Below are 20,472 nucleotides of genomic sequence, written 5' to 3'. Positions count from 1 at the left end.
ACAATTGGAGAAGAGAAAGTCAAGAAGGAACGCGAGCGGTGCCGCAGATTCCCGCAGCAGCATCTTGGGAGGTGTTATGCTGACAGCTGCACAGGAAGTTGCATTGCCCACCAACCTCACCACGCGACGAGGTGTCACCAGACTTTTTTTTTTTTTTAACATTTAATGACGCGCCACCTTCGAGTGGCGCTCCCGCATCCTGATCATTTTAATGCCACCGCGTGCCAACAAGATGAATGCAAGCAGGCTGTTTTGTTCAAACAAGCGCAATGTGTTGTCATGGAAAACTATCGGGATTAACAAAAATCAGGGCCCGGCGTACATACATTTTGAATAATGAGACAAACTTGATTGTGTCCCTAAACGTGTTTTGATGCTGATTTCATAAATGTCTTCTTTTTTGCTAGCATATCATGTTTAATTTTGTTATTGGTTTGTGTGTGTCTCCAAATGTCAACTTTTTGCCCCAAAATATGAAGGTTACGCCTTTGGAAGAGACCAAAGTGTATTTAACCCGTTTCACTCGGAAGCTTCTTTTGTCGTGTAATCAAAGAGATGTTCGAGCGAGCGTAAAGCGTAACCAACGACATCCCACAAAGTGTTCTTCTTGCGTACAGCGAGAGGCGTCGGCGGCCGGGCCGGACATTTTTTAGCCGCCAACGGCCCGGAAAATCCCGCCGACATGAGCGAGCATTGTGAGAGCGACTTTAGCTTTCACAGTCCAAAGATCAAAACGGCAGCGGCCATGTATCCAGGGAAGCGCCCGCCGTCCTCCTGGCTCGACTTGAACACAGATATAATGGTGACAGGAAGCCGAGGCGCTCACTTGTACAGCCGATTATGGGCAGAGCTGTGGGGGCGGCTTTTCTACACTTTTGCTTGTGTGGCGCTAGACGCCCAGGCGTATGATTAACTTCTCCCCCTGAGCCTTTGAAGGTGGAAGAAGCTAGTCTAGCAAAGCAAAACTAACACCATAAAATGTCTCAAAAGTTGCAATCAAAATAAGTCCCGCCATAATTTACACGTCAGCGTAATTGCTTTGAAGCGTTACAATCCTAATTGGATGGCTCGGTGGGGCACTGGTTAGCACGTTCGCTTTACAGGTAGGAGGTTGCGGGTTTGATTCCACCTCCTGCCCTCCTTGTGTGGAGTTTGCATGTTCTCCCCGTACCCGCGTGGGTTTTCTCTGGGATCTCCGTTTTTCTCCCACATCCCAAAAACATGCTTGGTATAGCCCGATTGAGCTCGTGTTGGCTCGTGAGTGAACGATTCGTTCAAAAGAACGAATTCTTTTTTCAGATCATATGCCTTCAACCAGTAGGTGTCGGTAATGCGCATTGAAGCTGGTGCCACCTCGCCGTAAAACAAAACGAAGAAGAAAATGACGTAACTTCCCGTTCACGAACGAGTCATGAATTGAATTTCCCGTTTATCAACCGAACGGAACTGTGCGTAAACGAGTCAGTCAGTGAGTGAGTGATTCGCATTTCCAGTTCATCGCGAGAACGGACCTGTGAGGGAACGAATCCTGACTTTCCCGTTCGCGAACGAGTTAATGGGTGAACCGCCTTCCTTCCCGTGCATCAACGGATCAGTGAACGGGTTGCGTCTCCCTCCTGGCGTGAACTATGTAAGCCAGAATGTAGATTTACGATTTGCCAAGGAAAGAAAGAACGACTCACTGAAACACCACTTCTTTTATGCACGTTTTCTCCAAGCTAACGGCTAACTTTATGGCATGAAGGGATGCGCCGTTATGCAACAACGGGGAGATTATGCTTCTCTTTGGGTAATCTTGATTTTATAACACTTACAGTAGTTTTAAAAAGACGTGTATGCATATATACGCCAAAATATTGCTTTTCAATGTATCTACTGCAATTTCACGTTAGATTGCTGGTTGGAAATTTACTTTTAATATTATTTTCAAATAAACATTTATGTTCAAACTTGTCTGGTGTTTTATTCCTTGTTTTTTTTATTCACCAATTAAAACATAAAACTCAGACATTTTCAGACATGGCCGCATTCCTCCATGTTTTCCAAGTTTCCCTCGTTAAACACACCTGATTCAATGATCAGGCTCCTGCAGAACGTGAGGATGAACTGCGGCCCTCGAGGACTGGACTTCGACACCGCTGCCTTACACGAGTCCAAAAGAGTGCCAAAAGTCCCAATGATCGTGAGCAGCAGGGGGGTGGCCCCATTTCAACCCCTTACACTGAGTGCCAAGCAGGGAAGAAATGGGTATCATTGTTATAGTCACTGGTATGACTCGGCAGGGGTTTGAACCCACCACCTCCCAAACTCAGGGCGGACACTCTCCTCTCAGGCCACTGAGCTGGTAAACACTTGAATCGTAGTATAACCATTATAGTCGTTTTCAAATAATGTGTATACCTATATACGCCTAAAGATTGTTATCCAATATATCTACTGCAATTTCACATTAGATTGCTGGTTTGAAATTTGCTTTTAATATTATTTTTAATAAACATTTATGTTAAAACTTGTCTGCCGTCTTATTCCTTGTTTTTATATTCGCCAATTAAAACATAAAAATCAGACATTTGGTTAACTGCTTTATATGACAATATGTGTAGGTACACTACACGAGGTTTTAAAAAAAAAGAGAGAATAAATAAATAAAGGGTTAATTGCACAACAAAAGCATTCCTCGCACCTGGGTTCGAACCAAGCTCTTGCCAAGCAAGAATCCGAGTCACTAACCAGTCAGCTATTTCGACCGGCAGTTTACAATAGCTTGCACTGTTTTGTACGAGCGATGTGTATTCCAGTTCTTAAGGAACTGAATCTTTAGAATCGGTTCACTCAAAATATTTGTTCAAAAGAATCGTTCACCAAATCGTTCGCTACACTTTCTTATTTATTTATTTTATTCTTATTTTTTTTTACCTCGTGTAGTGTACCAAAATATCCCATAATTATCTGCCTAAATAATTGTGACTAATTTAAAACTATTCTACTTGTTAATACCTACAAAATAACATATTCTAACCGGAGATTGCATTGACCTAATTTTCACATGGTCCTTGTTTACATTTTGCATTTGACACTGACAGTCAAGTGCCACGTTAGGGCTCTTCTTGTGTAAGTTTTATTTGTTATGGGTTTTCTTTTGTAAGTTTAACTTTGGGTACTTCGAAAGTGTCATTTTAAATTGTACTTTGCTAGGTGTTCGTGTACACAACGTGTTGTGATGACATCTGCTGTGGAGTCTTCAGAGCTAGTCGCTTGTGAGCTGCTCCATAAAACCATACATGTACACCACTAAGAGCAAGGCTTCCATAGGGTAGTGGTTAGTGCTTTGGGCTTTCACCCCAGCGACCTGGGTTCGAATCTAGGTGGGACCAAAAAAATTTTATCATAGAAAATTTGCAACATGTGTAACCATATAACCATACACTTCCTTAGAGCAAGGGTTAGGTTTAAAGTTAGGGTTAGAGCTAGAATTAGGTTTAGAGCTAGGGTTAGAGGTAGGATTAGGGTTAGGTTAGAGCTAGGGTTAGGGTTTGAGCTAGGGTTAGGGTTAGAGCTAGGGTTGGGGTAAGCGCTAGGGTTAGGTTTAGAGCTAGGGTTAGGGTAGGGTTAGGATTAGAGCCAGGGTTAGGGTTTGAGCTAGGGTTAGGGTTAGAGCTAGGGTTAGGGTTAAGGTAGGGTTAGAGCTAGGGTTAGAGCTAGGGTTAGAGTAGCGTTAGGGTTAGAGCTTGGGTTAGGGTTAGAGCTAGGGTTAGGGTTAGCGCTACGGTTAGGGTTAGGGTTAAGGTAGGGTTAGAGCTTGGGTTAGGGTTAGAGCTAGGGTTAGAGCTAGGGTTACAGCTAGGGTTAGGGTAGGGTTAGGGTTAGAGCTTGGGTTAGGGTTAGAGCTAGGGTTAGAGCTAGGGTTAGGGTTAAGGTTAGTGTTAGAGCTAGGGTTAGAGCTAGGGTTAGGTTTAGAGCTAGGGTTAGGGTTTGAGCTAGGGTTAGGGTTAGAGCTAGGGTTGGGGTTAGAGCTAGGGTTAGGGTTAGAGCTTGGGTTAGGGTTAGAGCTAGGGTTAGGGTTGGAGCTAGGTTTAGGGTTAGGGTTAGAGCTAGGGTTAGGGTTAGGGTTAGAGCTAGCGTTAGGGTTAGAGTTAGAGCTAGGGTTAGAGCTAGAGTTATGGTTAGAGCTAGGGTTAGGGTTAGAGCTACGGTTAGGGTTAGAGCCAGGGTTAGGGTTAGAGCCAGGGTTAGGGTTAGAGCTTGGGTTAGGGTTAGAGCTAGGGTTAGAGCTAGGGTTAGAGCTACAGTTAGGGTTAGAGCTGAAAGCTCGAAAGTCCTTGGAAGTCCTTGAAAGTCCTGGAAAATCCTGGAAAGTCCTGGAAAGTCCTGGAAAGTCCTTGAAAGGTTGGGGTTAGGGTTAGAACTGGGGTTGGGGTTAGGGTTAGAGCTAGGGTTGGAGCTAGGGTTAGGGTTCGGGTTAGAGCTAGGATTAGGGTTAGGGTTAGAGCTAGGGTTAGAGCTAGGGTTAGGTGTAGAGCTAGGGTTAGGGTTTGAGTTTAGGGTAGGGTTAGGGTTAGAGCTAGGGTTGAGGTTAGGGTTAGAGCTAGGGTTAGGTTTAGTGCTAGGGTTAGGGTTAGAGCTAGGGTTAGGGTAGCGTTAGGGTTAGAGCTTGGGTTAGAGCTAGGGTTAGAGTTAAGGTTAGTGTTAGAGCTAGGGTTAGAGCTAGGGTTAGGGTTAGAGCTAGCGTTAGGGTTAGAGTTAGAGCTAGGGTTAGGGTAGGGTTAGGGTTAGAGCTAGGGTTAGGGTAGGGTTAGGGTTAGAGCTAGGGTTAGGGTAGGGTTAGAGCTAGGGTTAGAGCTAGGGTTAGGGTTTGAGCCAGGGTTAGGGTTAGGGTTAGAGCTAGGGTTAGGGTTAGAGCTTGGGTTAGGGTTAGAGCTAGGGTTAGAGCTAGGGTTAGAGCTAGAGTTAGGGTTAGAGCTGAAAGCTTGAAAGTCCTTGAAAGTCCTTGAAAGTCCTGGAAAGTCCTGGAAAGTCCTGGAAAATCCTGGAAAATCCTGGAAAGTCCTGGAAAGTCCTTGAAAGGTTGGGGTTAGGGTTAGAGCTAGGGTTGAGGTTAGGGTTAGAGCTAGGGTTAGGTTTAGTGCTAGGGTTAGAGCTAGGGTTAGGGTAGCGTTAGGGTTAGAGCTTGGGTTAGGGTTAGAGCTAGGGTTAGAGTTAAGGTTAGTGTTAGAGCTAGGGTTAGGTTTAGAGCTAGGGTTAGGGTTTGAGCTAGGGTTAGGGTTAGGGTTGGGGTTAGAGCTAGGGTTAGGGTTAGAGCTTGGGTTAGGGTTAGAGCTAGGGTTAGGGTTGGAGCTAGGTTTAGGGTTAGGGTTAGGGTTAGGGTTAGGGTTAGGGTTAGAGCTAGCGTTAGGGTTAGAGTTAGAGCTAGGGTTAGGGTTAGAGCTAGGGTTAGGGTAGGGTTAGGGTTAGAGCTAGGGTTAGGGTAGGGTTAGAGCTAGGGTTAGAGCTAGGGTTAGAGCTAGGGTTAGGGTTTGAGCCAGGGTTAGGGTTAGGGTTAGAGCTAGGGTTAGGGTTAGAGCTTGGGTTAGGGTTAGAGCTAGGGTTAGAGCTAGGGTTAGAGCTAGAGTTAGGGTTAGAGCTGAAAACTTGAAAGTCCTTGAAAGTCCTTGAAAGTCCTTGAAAGTCCTGGAAAGTCCTGGAAAGTTCTGGAAAGTCCTTGAAAGTCCTTGAAAGTCCTGGAAAATCCTGGGAAGTCCTGGAAAGTCCTGGAAAGTCCTTGAAAGGTTGGGGTTAGGGTTAGAACTAGGGTTGGGGTTAGGGTTAGAGCTAGGGTTGGAACTAGGTTTAGGGTTAGGGTTAGAGCTAGGGTTAGGGTTAGAGCTAGGGTTAGGGTTAGTGTTAGGTGTAGAGCTAGGGTTAGGGTTTGAGCTTAGGGTAGGGTTAGGGTTAGAGCTAGGGTTAGAGCTAGTGTTAGGGTTTGAGCTAGGGTTAGGGTTAGAGCTAGTGTTAGGGTTTGAGCTAGGGTTAGGGTTAGAGCTAGGGTTAGGGTTAGAGCTAGGGTTAGAGCTAGGGTTAGGGTTAGAGGTAGGATTAGGGTTAGGGTTACAGCTAGGGTTAGGGTAGCGTTAGGGTTAGAGCTTGGGTTAGGGTTAGAGCTAGGGTTAGAGCTAGGGTTAGAGTTAAGGTTAGTGTTAGAGCTAGGGTTAGAGCTAGGGTTAGGTTTAGAGCTAGGGTTAGGGTTTGAGCTAGGGTTAGGGTTAGAGCTAGGGTTGGGGTTAGAGCTAGGGTTAGGGTTAGGGCTTGCGTTAGGGTTAGAGCTAGGGTTAGGGTTGGAGCTAGGTTTAGGGTTAGGGTTAGAGCTAGTGTTAGGGTTAGAGCTAGCGTTAGGGTTAGAGTTAGAGCTAGGGTTAGGGTAGGGTTAGGGTTAGAGCTAGGGTTAGGGTTAGAGTTATGGTTAGAGCTAGGGTTAGGGTTTGAGCCAGGGTTAGGGTTAGAGCTACGGTTAGGGTTAGAGCTTGGGTTAGGGTTAGAGCTAGGGTTAGGGTTAGACCTAGGGTTAGAGCTAGGGTTAGAGCTAGAGTTAGGGTTAGAGCTGAAAGCTTGAAAGTCCTTGAAAGTCCTGGAAAGTCCTGGAAAGTCCTGGGAAGTCCTGGGAAGTCCTGGAAAATCCTGGAAAGTCCTGGAAAGTCCTGGAAAGTCCTTGAAAGTCCTTGAAAGGTTGGGGTTAGGGTTAGAAATAGGGTTGGGGTTAGGGTTAGAGCTAGGGTTGGAGCTAGGTTTAGGGTTAGGGTTAGAACTAGGGTTAGGGTTAGTGTTAGAGGAAGGATTAGGGTTAGAGCTAGGGTTAGAGCTAGGGTTAGGTGTAGAGCTAGGGTTAGGGTTTGAGCTTAGGGTAGGGTTAGGGTTAGAGCTAGGGTTAGAGCTAGTGTTAGGGTTTGAGCTAGGGTTAGGGTTATAGCTAGGGTTAGGGTTAGAGCTAGGGTTAGAGCTAGGGTTAGGGTTAGAGGTAGGATTAGGGTTAGGGTTAGAGCTAGGGTTAGAGCTAGGGTTAGGGTTAGAGCTAGGGTTAGAGCTAGTGTTAGGGTTAGATCTAGGGTTAGGGTTAGAGCTAGGGTTAGGGCTAGGGTTAGAGCTAGGGTTAGAGCTAGGCTTAGGGTTAGGGTTAGAGTTAGAGCGAGGGTTAGGGTTAGAGCTAGGGTTAGGGTTAGAGCTAGGGTTAGGGTTAGAGCTAGGCTTAGTGTTAGGGTTAGAGTTCGAGCTAGGGTGAGGGTTAGAGCTAAGGTTAGGGTTAGAGCTAGGGTTAGAGCTAGGGTTAGGGTTAGAGCTAGGGTTAGAGCTAGTGTTAGGGTTAGATCTAGGGTTAGGGTTAGAGCTAGGGTTAGGGCTAGGGTTAGAGCTAGGGTTAGAGCTAGGCTTAGGGTTAGGGTTAGAGTTAGAGCGAGGGTTAGGGTTAGAGCTAGGGTTAGGGTTAGAGCTAGGGTTAGGGTTAGAGCTAGGCTTAGTGTTAGGGTTAGAGTTCGAGCTAGGGTTAGGGTTAGAGCTAAGGTTAGGGTTAGAGCTAGGCTTAGGGTTAGAGTTCGAGCTAGGGTTAGAGCTAGGGTTAGGGTTGGAGCTAGGCTTAGGGTTAGGGTTAGGCTTAGAGTTAGTGCGAGGGTTAGGGTTAGAGCTAGGGTTAGGGTTAGAGCTAGGCTTAGAGCTAGGGTTAGAGGAAGGATTAGGGTTAGAGCTAGGGTTAGGGTTAGAGTTAGGGTTAGTGTTAGGGTTAGAGCTAGGGTTAGGGTTAGAGCTAGGGTTAGGGTTAGAGCTAAGGTTAGGGTTAGAGCTAGGGTTAGGGTTTAAGCTAGGGTTAGGGTTAGAGCTAGGGTTAGAGTGAGGGTTAGGGGTTAGGGTTAGAGCTAGGGTTAGGGTTTGAGCTAGGGTTAGAGCTAGGGTTAGAGCTAGGGTTAGGGTTAGAGTTAGGGTTAGAGCTAGGGTTAGAGCTAGGGTTAGAACTAGGGTTAGGGTTAAAGCTAAGGTTAGGGTTAGAGCTAGGGTTGGAGGAAGGATTAGGGTTAGGGTTAGAGCTAGTGTTAGAGTTAGGGTTAGTGTTAGGGTTAGAACTAGGGTTAGAGCTAGGGTTAGGGTTAGAGCTAAGGTTAGGGTTAGGTTTAGAGCTAGGGTTAGGGTTTAAGCTAGGGCTAGGGTTACAGCTAGGGTTAGGGTTAGAGTTAGGGTTAGAGCTAGGGTTAGAGCTAGGGTTAGAACTAGGGTTAGGGTTAAAGCTAAGGTTAGGGTTAGAGCTAGGGTTGGAGGAAGGATTAGGGTTAGGGTTAGAGCTAGGGTTAGAGTTAGGGTTAGTGTTAGGGTTAGAACTAGGGTTAGAGCTAGGGTTAGGGTTAGAGCTAAGGTTAGGGTTAGGTTTAGAGCTAGGGTTAGGGTTAAAGCTAGGGCTAGGGTTAGAGCTAGGGTTAGGGTTAGAGCTAAGGTTAGAGCTAGGGTTAGGGGTTAGGGTGAGAGCGAGGGTTAGGGTTTGAGCTAGGGTTAGGGTTAGAGCTAGGGTTAGGGTTAGAGCTAGGGTTAGAGGTAAGGTTAGGGTTAGGGTTAGAGCTAGGGTTAGGGTTAGAGCTAAGGTTAGGGTTAGGGGTTAGGGTTAGAGCTAAGGTTAGGGTTAGAGCTAAGGTTAGGTTTAGAGCTAAGGTTAGGGTTAGAGCTAGGGTTAGGGTTTAAGCTAGGGTTAGGGTTAGAGCTAGGGTTAGGGTTAGAGCTAGGGTTAGGGTTAGTGGTAAGGTTAGGGCTAGGGTTAGAGCTAGGGTTACAGGAAGGATTAGGGTTAGGGTTAGAGCTAGCGTTAGGGTTAGAGCTAGGGTTAGGGTTAGAGCTAGGGTTAGGGTTAAGGTTAGAGCTGGGGTTAGGGTTAGAGCTAGGGTTAGGTTTAGAGCTGGGGTTAGGGTTAGAGCTAGGGTTCGGTTTTTTTTTTATTCCAAAAAAAAAACTACCGTGCATGGTAGTTTTTTTTTAAACTACCATGTATGGTAGTTTTTTTTTTTAAATGAAAACGCTAGGTTTTTTTTAGGTTTTTTTTTAATTAAAAAAAAACTACCATGCACGGTAGTTTTTTTTTTAAACTACCATGTATGGTAGTTTTTTTTTGGAAAAAAAATGAAAACGCTTTTTTTGGGAAAAAAAATGAAATAAAAATAAACTACCATACATGGTAAAAAAAGAAGCATTACCATTTTTAAAAAAAAACTACCATAAATGGTAGTTTAAAAAAACTACCGTGTATGGTATTTTTTGAATAAAAAAAACGAACCCTAATCCTAACCCTAGCTCTAACCCTAACCCCAGCTCTAACCCTAGATCTAACCCTAACACTAGCTCTAACCCTAACCGTAGCTCTAACCCTAACCCTAGCTCTAACCCTAACCTTAGCTCTAACCCTAACCCTAGCTCTAACCCTAGCCCTAGCTTAAACCCTAGCTCTAAACCTAACCCTAACCTTAGCTCTAACACTAGCTGAAACCCTAGCTCTAACCCTAACACTAACCCTAACTCTAACCCTAGCTCTAACCCTAATCCTTCCTCCAACCCTAGCTCTAAACCTAACCTTAGCTCTAACCCTAACCCTAGCTCTAACCCTAGCTCTAACCCTAACCCTAACACTAACCCTAACTCTAACCCTAACCCTAGCTCTAACCCTAACCCTAGCTCAAACCCTAACCCTAGCTCTAACCCTAACCCCTAACCCTAACCTTAGCTCTAACCCTAGCTCTAACCCTAACCCTAGCTCTAACCCTGACACTAACCCTAACCCTAGCTCTAAACCTAACCCTAGCTCAAACCCTAACCCTAGCTCTAACCCTAACCCTAGCCTTACCTCTAACCCTAACCCTAGCTCTAACCCTAGCTCTAACCCTAACTCTAACCCTAACCCTAACCCTAACCCTAGCTCTAACCCTAACCCTAGCTCAAACCCTAACCCTAACCCTCGCTCTAACCCTAACCCCTAACCCTAGCTCTAACCCTAGCTCTAACCCTAGCCCTAGTTTAAACCCTAACCCTAGCTCTAAACCTAACCCCTAACCCAAACCTTAGCCCTAACCCTAACCTTAGCTCTAACCCTAGCTCTAACCCTAACCCTAGCTCTAACCCTAACACTAACCCTAACTCTAACCCTAACCCTAGCTCTAACCCTAATCCTTCCTCTAACCCTAGCTCTAAGCCTAGCTCTAACCCTAACCCTAGCTCTAACCCTAACCCTCGCTCTAACTCTAACCCTAACCCTAAGCCTAGCTCTAACCCTAGCTCTAACCCTAGCCCTAACCCTAGCTCTAACCCTAACCCTAGATCTAACCCTAACACTAGCTCTAACCCTAGCTCTAACCCTAACCCTAGCTCTAACCCTAGCTCTAACCCTAACCCTAATCCTACCTCTAACCCTAACCCTAGCTCTAACCCTAGCTCTAACCCTAACCCTAGCTATAACCCTAACCCTAGCTCAAACCCTAACACTAGCTCTAACCCTAGCTCTAACCCTAACCCTACCCTAAGCTCAAACCCTAACCCTAGCTCTACACCTAACCCTAGCTCTAACCCTAGCTCTAACCCTAATCCTTCCTCTAACACTAACCCTAACCCTAGTTCTAACCCTAACCCTAAACCTAGCTCCAACCCTAGCTCTAACCCTAACCCCAACCCTATTTCTAACCCTAACCCCAACCTTTCAAGGACTTTCCAGGACTTTCCAGGACTTTCCAGGATTTTCCAGGACTTCCCAGGACTTACCAGGACTTTCCAGGACTTTCCAGGACTTTCAAGGACTTTCAAGCTTTCAGCTCTAACCCTAACTCTAGCTCTAACCCTAGCTCTAACCCTAGCTCTAACCCTAACCCTAGCTCTAACCCTAACCCAAGCTCTAACCCTAACCCTAACCGTAGCTCTAACCCTAACCCTAACCCTGGCTCAAACCCTAACCCTAGCTCTAACCATAACTCTAACCCTAACCCTAGCTCTAACCCTAACCCTACCCTAACGCTAGCTCTAACCCTAACCCTAACACTAGCTCTAACCCTAACCCTAAACCTAGCTCCAACCCTAACCCTAGCTCTAACCCTAACGCAAGCTCTAACCCTAACCCTAGCTCTAACCCCAACCCTAGCTCTAACCCTAACCCTAGCTCAAACCCTAACCCTAGCTCTAAACCTAACCCTAGCTCTAACCCTAGCTCTAACACTAACCTTAACTCTAACCCTAGCTCTAACCCTAGCTCTAACCCTAACCCAAGCTCTAACCCTAACGCTACCCTAACCCTAGCTGTAACCCTAACCCTAATCCTACCTCTAACCCTAACCCTAAGTCTAACCCTAGCTCTAACCCTAACCCTAGCTCTAACCCTAACCCTAGCTCAAACCCTAACACTAGCTCTAACCCTAACCCTAGCTCAAACCCTAACACTAGCTCTAACCCTAGCTCTAACCCTAACCCTACCCTAAGCTCAAACCCTAACCCTAGCTCTACACCTAACCCTAGCTCTAACCCTAGCTCTAACCCTAACCCTAATCCTTCCTCTAACACTAACCCTAACCCTAGCTCTAACCCTAACCCTAGCTCTAACCCTAACCCTAAACCTAGTTCCAACCCTAGCTCTAACCCTAACCCCAACCCTAGTTCTAACCCTAACCCCAACCTTTCAAGGACTTTCCAGGACTTTCCAGGACTTCCCAGGATTTTCCAGGACTTTCAAGGACTTTCAAGGACTTTCCAGAACTTTCCAGGACTTTCAAGGACTTTCAAGGACTTTCAAGGACTTTCAAGCTTTCAGCTCTAACCCTAACTCTAGCTCTAACCCTAGCTCTAACCCTAACCCTAGCTCTAACCCTAACCGTAGCTCTAACCCTAACCCTAACCCTGGCTCAAACCCTAACCCTAGCTCTAACCCTAGCTCTAACCCTAGCTCTAACCCTACCCTAACCCTACTAACCCTAACCCTACCCTAACCCTAGCTCTAACCCTAACCCTAGCTCTAACTCTAACCCTAACGCTAGCTCTAACCCTAACCCTAACCCTAGCTCTAACCCTAACCCTAAACCTAGCTCCAACCCTAACCCTAGCTCTAACCCTAACCCAAGCTCTAACCCTAACCCTAGCTCTAACCCCAACCCTAACCCTAACCCTAGCTCAAACCCTAACCCTAGCTCTAAACCTAACCCTAGCTCTAACCCTAGCTCTAACACTAACCTTAACTCTAACCCTAGCTCTAACCCTAACCCAAGCTCTAACCCTAACGCTACCCTAACCCTAGCTCTAACCCTAGCACTAAACCTAACCCTAGCTCTAACCCTAACCTCAACCCTAGCTCTAACCCTAACCCCAACCTTTCAAGGACTTTCCAGGACTTTCCAGGACTTTCCAGGATTTTCCAGGATTTTCCAGGATTTTCCAGGACTTTCCAGGACTTTCAAGGACTTTCAAGGACTTTCAAGCTTTGAGCTCTAACCCTAACCCTAGCTCTAACCCTACCCTAACCCTAGCTCTAACCCTACCCTAACCCTAGCTCTAACTCTAACCCTAACGCTAGCTCTAACCCTAACCCTAACCCTAGCTCTAACCCTAACCCTAAACCTAGCTCCAACCCTAACCCTAGCTCTAACCCTAACCCAAGCTCTAACCCTAACCCTAGCTCTAACCCCAACCCTAACCCTAACCCTAGCTCAAACCCTAACCCTAGCTCTAAACCTAACCCTAGCTCTAACCCTAGCTCTAACACTAACCTTAACTCTAACCCTAGCTCTAACCCAAGCTCTAACCCTAACGCTACCCTAACCCTAGCTCTAACCCTAACCCTAGCACTAAACCTAACCCTAGCTCTAACCCTAACCTCAACCCTAGCTCTAACCCTAACCCTACCCTAAACTCAAACCCTAACCCTAGCTCTACACCTAACCCTAGCTCTAACCCTAGCTCTAACCCTAACCCTAATCCTAGCTCTAACCCGAACCCTAACCCTAATCCCAACCCCAGTTCTAACCCTAACCCCAACCTTTCAAGGACTTTCAAGGACTTTCCAGGACTTTCAAGGACTTTCCAGGACTTTCCAGGATTTTCCAGGACTTTCAAGGACTTTCAAGGACTTTCAAGGACTTTCAAGGACTTTCCAGGACTTTCCAGGACTTTCAAGGACTTTCGAGCTTTCAGCTCTAACCCTAACTGTAGCTCTAACCCTAGCTCTAACCCTAGCTCTAACCCTAACCCAAGCTCTAACCCTAACCCTGGCTCTAACCCTAACCCTAACCGTAGCTCTAACCCTAACCCTAGCTCTAACCATAACTCTAGCTCTAACCCTAGCTCTAACTCTAACCCTAACGCTAGCTCTAACCCTAACCCTAACCCTAGCTCTAACCCTAACCCTAAACCTAGCTCCAACCCTAACCCTAGCTCTAACCCTAACCCAAGCTCTAACCCTAACCCTAGCTCTAACCCCAACCCTAGCTCTAACCCTAACCCTAGCTCAAACCCTAACCCTAGCTCTAAACCTAACCCTAGCTCTAACCCTAGCTCTAACACTAACCTTAACCCTAACCCTAGCTCTAACCCTAGCTCTAACCCTAACCCAAGCTCTAACCCTAACCCTACCCTAACCCTAGCTGTAACCCTAGCTCTAACCCTAGCTCTAACCCTAACCCAAGCTCTAACCCTACCTTAACCCTAACCCTAACCGTAGCGCTAACCCTAACCCTAGCTCTAACCCTAACCCAAGCTCTAACCCTAACGCTACTCTAACCCTAGCTCTAACCCTAGCTCTAACCCTACCTTAACCCTAACCCTAGCTCTAACCCTAACCCTAGCTCAAACCCTAACCCTGGCTCTAATCCTAACCCTACCCTAACCCTAGCTCTAAACCTAACCCTAGCGCTTACCCCAACCCTAGCTCTAACCCTAACCCTAGCTCAAACCCTAACCCTAGCTCTAACCTAACCCTAATCCTACCTCTAACCCTAGCTCTAAACCTAATTCTAGCTCTAACCCTAACTTTAAACCTAACCCTTGCTCTAAGGAAGTGTATGGTTATATGGTTACACATGTTGCAAATTTTCTATGATAAAATTTTTTTGGTCCCACCTAGATTCGAACCCAGGTCGCTGGGGTGAAAGCCCAAAGCACTAACCACTACCCTATGGAAGCCTTGCTCTTAGTGGTGTACATGTATGGTTTTATGGAGCAGCTCACAAGCGACTAGCTGAAGACTCCACAGCAGATGTCATCACAACACGTTGTGTACACGAACACCTAGCAAAGTACAATTTAAAATGACACTTTCGAAGTACCCAAAGTTAAACTTACAAAAGAAAACCCATAACAAATAAAACTTACACAAGAAGAGCCCTAACGTGGCACTTGACTGTCAGTGTCAAATGCAAAATGTAAACAAGGACCATGTGAAAATTAGGTCAATGCAATCTCCGGTTAGAATATGTTATTTTGTAGGTATTAACAAGTAGAATAGTTTTAAATTAGTCACAATTATTTAGGCAGATAATTATGGGATATTTTGGTACACTACACGAGGTAAAAAAAAATAAGAATAAAATAAATAAATAAGAAAGTGTAGCGAACGATTTGGTGAACGATTCTTTTGAACAAATATTTTGAGTGAACCGATTCTAAAGATTCAGTTCCTTAAGAACTGGAATACACATCGCTCGTACAAAACAGTGCAAGCTATTGTAAACTGCCGGTCGAAATATCTGACTGGTTAGTGACTCGGATTCTTGCTTGGCAAGAGCTTGGTTCGAACCCAGGTGCGAGGAATGCTTTTGTTGTGCAATTAACCCTTTATTTATTTATTCTCTCTTTTTTTTTTTAAACCTCGTGTAGTGTACCTACACATATTGTCATATAAAGCAGTTAACCAAATGTCTGATTTTTATGTTTTAATTGGCGAATATAAAAACAAGGAATAAGACGGCAGACAAGTTTTAACATAAATGTTTATTAAAAATAATATTAAAAGCAAATTTCAAACCAGCAATCTAATGTGAAATTGCAGTAGACATATTGGATAACAATCTTTAGGCGTATATAGGTATACACATTATTTGAAAACGACTATAATTGTTATACTACGATTCAAGTGTTTACCAGCTCAGTGGCCTGAGAGGAGAGTGTCCGCCCTGAGTTTGGGAGGTGGTGGGTTCAAACCCCTGCCGAGTCATACCAGTGACTATAACAATGATACCCATTTCTTCCCTGCTTGGCACTCAGTGTAAGGGGTTGAAATGGGGCCACCCCCCTGCTGCTCACGATCATTGGGACTTTTGGCACTCTTTTGGACTCGTGTAAGGCAGCGGTGTCGAAGTCCAGTCCTCGAGGGCCGCAGTTCATCCTCACGTTCTGCAGGAGCCTGATCATTGAATCAGGTGTGTTTAACGAGGGAAACTTGGAAAACATGGAGGAATGCGGCCATGTCTGAAAATGTCTGAGTTTTATGTTTTAATTGGTGAATAAAAAAAAACAAGGAATAAAACACCAGACAAGTTTGAACATAAATGTTTATTTGAAAATAATATTAAAAGTAAATTTCCAACCAGCAATCTAACGTGAAATTGCAGTAGATACATTGAAAAGCAATATTTTGGCGTATATATGCATACACGTCATTTTAAAACTACTGTAAGTGTTATAAAATCAAGTTTACCCAAAGAGAAGCATAATCTCCCCGTTGTTGCATAACGGCGCATCCCTTCATGCCATAAAATTAGCCGTTAGCTTGGAGAAAACGTGCATAAAAGAAGTGGTGTTTCAGTGAGTCGTTCTTTCTTTCCTTGGCAAATCGTAAATCTACATTCTGGCTTACATAGTTCACGCCAGGAGGGAGACGCAACCCGTTCACTGATCCGTTGATGCACGGGAAGGAAGGCAGTTCACCCATTAACTCGTTCGCGAACGGGAAAGTCAGGATTCGTTCCCTCACAGGTCCGTTCTCGCGATGAACTGGAAATGCGAATCACTCACTCACTGACTCGTTTACGCACAATTCCGTTCGGTTGATGAACGGGAAATGCAATTCATGACTCGTTCGTGAACGGGAAGTTACGTCATTTTCTTCTTCGTTTTGTTTTACGGCGAGGTGGCACCAGCTTCAATGCGCATTACCGACACCTACTGGTTGAAGGCATATGAACTGAAAAAAGAACCTCACTCTCGTTCACTGAAAAAAACTTTTGAACGAATCGTTCACTCACGAGCCAACACTACCGTCAACGTGCCCAACCGCTCGGCTTCGAAATAACTTCGTTCTATGGCTCCACAATGCAATTTCACATTAGATTGCTGAAATGATTTTCCTGTGGAAAATATAAAACAGAGAGAGAGAACACAACTGCCTGGTGTTCAATCGTGTTTGAATCCAAACAAGCTGTCGCCCCCTCCCCTTGTGGCATTCTACCCACAGCCCACCTCTACTGTACTTTTTTTTTAAAGCCCCTTTGACCACATCTGCCCTTCATGTGTGCAACCTTTTCTCCCACTGCCTCACTCAAGAGATTGGCTTTCTCTCGCAGGTCGTTTCATTCAAACGGGTGAATATAACTGTCCCCGATCGTTCCCTCTGTGCATTCATGCTCGACTTGGCCCGTATAAAGAGTCTCCCAAACAAGAAGGAGCACCCAATCTGGCCGCCGCTATACAAAATAGACCCCCCCCACACACCCCATCCCACCCCATCATACAACTCTACATTTCCATTTAATGACACCCTACATATTAACCCTGGTCAGCATCCAATTACACAGAATAAGTGAATGATCTGTGCCAGCCAGTTGAACATGTTCATGAAATGCGGGGGTGGGGTGGTGGGCTTATTCATCAAACCAGCATTCATTAAAGTTCTTTGGAATCCATTAACTCTAAATTCAGGTGATTCCCAGGCTCCCTCTTCTTTTTTTTGGGGGTGGGGGGGGACATTGGACCACCATCACTTGCTCTGTGACTTCAACCAACTAAACCAAGCAAAGTGTGTGGGCGATTCGATTGTATTTAATAAAATTGAGTGGAATCATTACACCTGCTTTTTTCCCACTTGTGTTTTGTTGCAGGGCAAGTCAGCAAAAACACAGCAGCCATCTTTCATTTAATGGCATGTAAATAACACCAGGTGGTGAATATTAAGTGTAAAACTGTTTTCTGTGTGTGTGTGCGTGTGTGTGTGGTGTGAGGTTTTCCAGGGTTAATCGGGATGAAAGGTGGCCAGGTTCATCCATATGAAGGAAGGACGTCACATGACGTGATTTGCATGTGAGTGAATGTTTAACTAAATGAAACTTGATTCTGTTTTCTGTTTCTCGCCACTTTTAAAATGTTAAAACACCAAAAGATTTTGATCACTCGGCGAGGTCGGCTGGAATCTTTCTGCTTTGAATGTGACTGCCTGCGATAAAAAAAAAAAATTAGCATGACAAATATTCACTCAATTTTCACCATAATAATCTTCAAAATGCCCCAAGTCTCCAATTATTATTATTATTTTTGCTTTAATGTACAATCTGAAAGTTGACTTCCAAGGTTCTGCTCTTTTTTTCCCACTTTGCATTACGGCAACCATATTGGACAGCAGGATCACACATATCAGACACACAATCGGAGCGCGTCATTATCCCTGCACGCTGGCGCCTGTCACTCAGTGGGGGTCCGAGGCTGCGCTGTGCGGCGACCCATCGACAGGCGTCTGCGTCAATGGCTGACAAAGCTCCAGGCACCGGGCTGTAATTGGAAGGAGCGGCCTAATCCTCACATCAAGACGTGCTCATTGACAAACAGAGCGGGCAGACGTCCCGCTAGTGCCTTATTAGCAGAGCGGTCACTAATGTTACCGTCCCCCCCCAAAAATAACTCACCCGACTTGATCCAAGACGATGCCTGCGTTGCATAAAACAAACAAATATTTGACCATTTTGTATCATTCACAGGTTCCTGGAATAAACAGGAAGTGAATACCCAGAAGCCAACGATACCAGAAAATGGAATCCAAGGAGGGCAAATTTACAAGACAATGTTTGCCATCGTATTTGCTGCTCCGGTTCGAATCAATATGCACTTGAAAGAGTCAAACAACAACGATAGACAAGTGACATTGACAAGCCTCTTGTGGCTAAGCGTTCAGATGGAAGCTCGCAGCCGCTGTACAAATAGCCGCCGTGTTTGCCGGGAAACCGCACCGGCAATTTTGTAATCCGGGAGCTGTGTTGTTGAAAATGACGACGCGCTGGCAAAGCCAATTGGTGGCCTTGCGTGCACTTCCTGTCGGCGTGTCCGCCATGGAGACGAGGACCTGGATGGTTTAAAAGTAGGGTTAGGATTTCAAATTAGGGTTTCAAACTAGGGTTACAGTTTCAAACTACGGTTTCAAACTCGAGGTACAGTTTCAAAGTAGGATTTCTAAGATATTTCCCACCCAATGTCAGAAAGAAACCAAAGATCTGTGGTAATACTGCAAGACGCAAGCCCACACCCATCTATTGATCCACAGAAGGAGAAACAAGCACTTTCAGGGATGGTGATGCTGCACTTTATCCCCCCCTCTCCCAAGAAACAAGTGCATCAACAGACCCCTCCCTCTCTCCCGCCGATCTATATATATGACGGAAATTAAACGGCATAATCAAATTGTTTGCGCAACCATTTAGCATCTGTTTGGCTGGCTCGCCCCAGGCCAAAGTGACCACTGGAGACCGGCCGTCCGGCAGCCAGTAACAAAGTAGCGCAATAACTAACGGCGATTAAGGCCTTATTGATGGCCTGTGACACGCGGCGCTCTGAAAGATGCCGTACGGTCAAATAGCTGCAATAATTAAGTATATGAGGGTCGGTCAATTTTATCTGCAGCTTTTATTTGGATCGATTCTTAAAAAAAAAGTCAGGCTACAGGGAGCATTATCACTGGCTGGATGCGGTGTTGCATGCAAAGGTGTTCAAAACACATCTGCTGCATGAAAATTTCTCTTAAATGAGAAAAATGAGGTTTTCTTTCTTGTTTACTATGAAAATGACAAAGTGCTATCAACTAGATGATTTTGAATGACCATGTCAACAATTTTTTTTTTAAATGACCATTTATAAGACTTCGTAAAAAAAATGACCATGTATAGTAAGGCTTTTTTTTGTACACACATGCACACACGCACAGACACACACACACACACACACACACACACACACACACACACACACACACACACACACACACACACACACACACACACACACACACACACACACACACACACACACACACACACACACACACACACGCATAGTGCTCCAAGGATCACACTGTGGGAATATCCATGAGCTAATGTAGTTCTTATCACACATTAGATTAGACATTTCACAGAGGAAAGCAACTAACCTTGACTAAAAGAAGCAAAAGTTTCTGGGATTGTTTTTTTTCCGCTCTTGAAGTAAGGCCTGCGATGGCGAGTCATCTGATAGCACACAACACAGTAGCCGGCCCACCAATAAACGAGGGCACACCTATCAGGGCTTCTTGTGTTCCCACAGGAAGTCATCATTGAATATTCAGCCATGTCTAGGTGGTTGGTGAGAAAAAAAAAAAGTTTAGTACTTTTATTCTCATGAGGGTATGACATTATTATCGTAAAATTGTTCCGTTTTCTCCCAATATGACATATTTTTTAATGGTTTTATATAGAGACATCACCAACTACTGGCATTATTATAATTATCTTAAAGTTACATATTTGAACACAATTCACCTAAAATCAATTCTTGTAAAATGACATTTGTAACACTTTCAACACTTTTGTGACATTGCCAACTACAGGCCTGGAATGTACATTACAGGTTCTTTTAATTGTTTTGTTTTCCCATTGTTGTAAACTGAGCTAAAGCTGAAAGAAAGTTCTTCTTAATTTTTTCTAGCATTTTGCTAGATAAACTTTTGTGCCGTGGCTTTAATGCTTTCCGCTCTGCATTCAAAGTGAAGAAATAAATATTTCAAAAGTGCTTGAGGGTTGTTCCCGTGCATCATCTGTCATCGTGTCATGCGTGCGGCGGCTCAAGAACGAAAGGGGGTGTGGGGGAGTTGTGAGGGTGGTCTTCACAGGTGCCCCTATCGCTCCCCGGGGGGCAGGAAAATGACAAATTCAATAAAGTCAAGACGTGTCTCGGCGTCACCTTATGGAATCAAACGCACCTGACAAGGCAGCTGAAGGGTATCAAAATGTCCGTCCTCCTCGGGCTTTGAATAAGTTGCCACTGCGCCACAGAGAATATGTGTCAGAGGTTGTGGGACGGCAGGAAATTGGATCTGCGAGATGACATTAACAGAGAGTGAAGATTGTCCCCCCAACTTGAGTGTTTGAAGCACCACAAAAGCAGAAGGGGTCTCTGGTTTCCAACCTTAATTCGGACACTGAATAGAGCCCCGTCGTAATCTTCAAGCCGTTCTCTTAAAACTGCCCCGAGAAAGACGATCTGTCTCCTTTCTGTTCATAC

General features: G+C 45.2%; 1 long non-coding RNA gene across 1 annotated transcript; it reads left to right on the top strand.

The window, feature by feature from the left end:
* Window positions 1-16,949: 16,949 nt before the first annotated feature.
* LOC137840244 (uncharacterized) lies at window positions 16,950-19,264 on the top strand. The gene is made up of 2 exons (XR_011086768.1): window positions 16,950-17,253; window positions 17,925-19,264. It is a non-coding gene; the product is annotated as an uncharacterized lncRNA (long non-coding RNA).
* Window positions 19,265-20,472: the final 1,208 nt, after the last annotated feature.

The sequence above is a fragment of the Syngnathus scovelli genome, chromosome 4 (genome assembly GCF_024217435.2).
Source record: "Syngnathus scovelli strain Florida chromosome 4, RoL_Ssco_1.2, whole genome shotgun sequence".
Taxonomy (NCBI): domain Eukaryota; kingdom Metazoa; phylum Chordata; class Actinopteri; order Syngnathiformes; family Syngnathidae; genus Syngnathus; species Syngnathus scovelli.
Note: the sequence above shows the minus strand (reverse complement) of the source record. Positions and strands in the feature narration are given on the sequence as shown.